This window comes from Pinus tabuliformis, chromosome 5_2, assembly GCF_031772625.1.
Source record: "Pinus tabuliformis cultivar Carrire ecotype Pingquan chromosome 5_2, CPIR1, whole genome shotgun sequence".
Classification (NCBI taxonomy): Eukaryota; Viridiplantae; Streptophyta; class Pinopsida; order Pinales; family Pinaceae; genus Pinus; species Pinus tabuliformis.
In genome coordinates, this window is record NC_142306.1 from 955,006,415 (window position 1) to 955,008,982 (window position 2,568).

Below are 2,568 nucleotides of genomic sequence, written 5' to 3' on the forward strand. Positions count from 1 at the left end.
TGGTGATGTGTCTAAGGAAAACCTTTCCCTTACTAAAACCCACATCATATCCATTGTCTTCTAATACCGCGACTGAAACAAGATTCTTCTTTAGTCGAGGAACATACATCACATCTGTGATCCTGAGAGGGGAGCCAGACTCCCTCTGAAAGGTAACCGTACCAATCCCAATAGCTCTATACCTCTTGTCATCTCCAAACTCTATGTTTTGCTTGAGGTTTCTCTCACTAAAGAGATCTTTATTCCTCATCATATTGAATGAGGAACGGCTGTCAAGATACGACACACCTCCCATGACAGTGTTGGCCATGCATGCAATGAGAGTGAAATCAAGTTCGAATTGTGAAGCTAGAGCTTCGCATGTTGCCGCTACAACCGGCTCCTTCTTGCTTTCTTTCTTCTGTGGGTAGTTCTTGGCATAGTGCCCATGCTCGTGATGGTGAAAACACTTGACTTTAGTCACTTCCATCTTCTTTCCACTCTCCTCGCCTTGGGACTTCTTTCTCTTAGCCTTATTTGCCTTACTCACTAAGGCAAAATCCTCTTCCACTTCCTAATAAGAGGTCCCATCTCTGGTGTTCCTCTTGATCTACTCCTGCATCAAACCTGACCACAATCATTCCCAATCTGGAAACTTCTCCCGACCATTGACAGAGTCCTAATAAATATGCCAACTCTTTGGGAGTCCTAGAAGAGCACGGCTCACCATATCATCCTTGGAAACCATGATTCCAACACTTCCAAGTTCATCGCGACATTGAGTGAACTTGGTTAAGTAATTTGGAATTGAGTCACCCACCTCCATCTTGATTTTTCGAAGTTTATCTTTCAGTTCCAACTTCCTTTGGTCAGTGTTGTTCTGGAAAAGATCCTTCAATGCTTTCTACATAACATGCAGAGTTTCTTCCCATGGAGACTCCAGACAATGTGGTCTTAAACTCCCTCAAGATACGGTGGCCCTGGTTTCTTCGACGATCTCGGATTAGCAAAGGGGCCAACACAGTGGGAATACCAACTCTCCAGATTCATCTACGCCACCTCCGCCATCAATATGCCGCTAGCTTTTCTTCTGAGGTCCCTCTCCCGCGAGGCCTGGAGCCGCGAGTCCAACTGGATGGGCTACGTTGCCCACGTTACCGACGCCGGAAAAGCCCAACACGGGCGGCGCGACATCACAATCGCGTGGAGAGGCACCGTCCAAAGTCTCGAGTGGGTGGACGACTTCGACCCCGGCCAGGTCGCGGTGTCAACTCTCCTCCCCGATCGAACAGACCTCGACGAAGAGACCGACAGGGTGGCCAGACACGATGCGAGAGTGCAAAGGGGTTGGTTTTCTATCTACACCTCCGACGACCCCCGCTCGCCATTCAACAAAACCTGCGCCAGAGACCAAGTCCTGCAAGAGCTCAAGCGGCTGCTGGAAATATATAAGGACGAGGAGGATATCAGCATCACAACCACCGGCCACAGCCTCGGCGCCGCCCTGGCCACCCTCTGCGCCTTCGACATCGTCATCAACGGCCTCAATAAACCCCGTGGCAGAGCCACACCGATTCCCGTGACGGCCATCGTCTTCGCCAGCCCCCGAGTGGGCAACGATGCATTCAAGAAAGTGATCGACAAGCTCCCCGACCTCAGAGTCCTGCGTGTCATCAATAAGCCCGACATCGTCCCGCTGTATCCTTTAGTGGGCTACGCAGACGTCGGTGTCGAGCTACGAGTCGATACCGGCAAATCCCCGTACTTGAATAATCCGGGAAACATGATCTGCTGGCACAACCTGGAAGCGTACATGCACGCTGTGGCCGACACAAGAGGGAAAAATGATCCGTTTAAGCTGGAGGTGGACCGAGATATTGCCCTTGTTAACAAGTGGCTAGATTGGTTGAAGGAGGAGTATTTGGTTCCCGATTCTTGGTGGCTGGAGAAGAATAAAGGGATGGTACAGGAGAAGGACGGGCACTGGCGAATGGCCCAACCCCCGCTTGAATATCGTCCACTGCCTAACGACGAGGATTAGTCATCGCGGTCTTCTCAGTGAGATGCATGCATGCGGCCGATATCACAATAATAACAATGGTTGATATAGATATATATCCACCACTTTTATTATATTTATTTATTATAATAAATATCCTTATTATTTTCTTACCTAATAAATAAGTTGCTTTGGAAATTTCTACTGATTAAAATAATTCAATATGAAATTAAAATAATTCAATCTAGAATTAATCTTATGATAAATCAATATCTAGAATCCTAGGAAATAATTCAACAAATTTCAATTTAAACGCAACATCCTCTTTTCTCATGAATGAATATATAAAAACTTGAGAAACAATTTAACAGACTTTAATTTAAATCTATTTGTTTTTATAAAATTTAAAATTAAAATTATATGATGATGATAGTTAACCTTCACTTTCGTCGAAACCAAACATTGGTCTATTGGACCTAAAGAAACAAATTATTTATTTTGATTTAAGATTTTATTCCTATGCTCAAAAAGCTTGGAGAGAAGCCTCCAAGCTCATTATAATTTTGACATTGTAAAAGGCTAGGAAGGTC

At 45.4% G+C, this 2,568-nt stretch overlaps 1 pseudogene; it reads left to right on the forward strand.

Annotated features, from left to right (window-relative positions):
• The first annotated feature begins 978 nt into the window (after window positions 1-978).
• LOC149162440 (phospholipase A1-II 1 pseudogene) lies at window positions 979-2,094 on the forward strand (annotated as a pseudogene).
• Window positions 2,095-2,568: the final 474 nt, after the last annotated feature.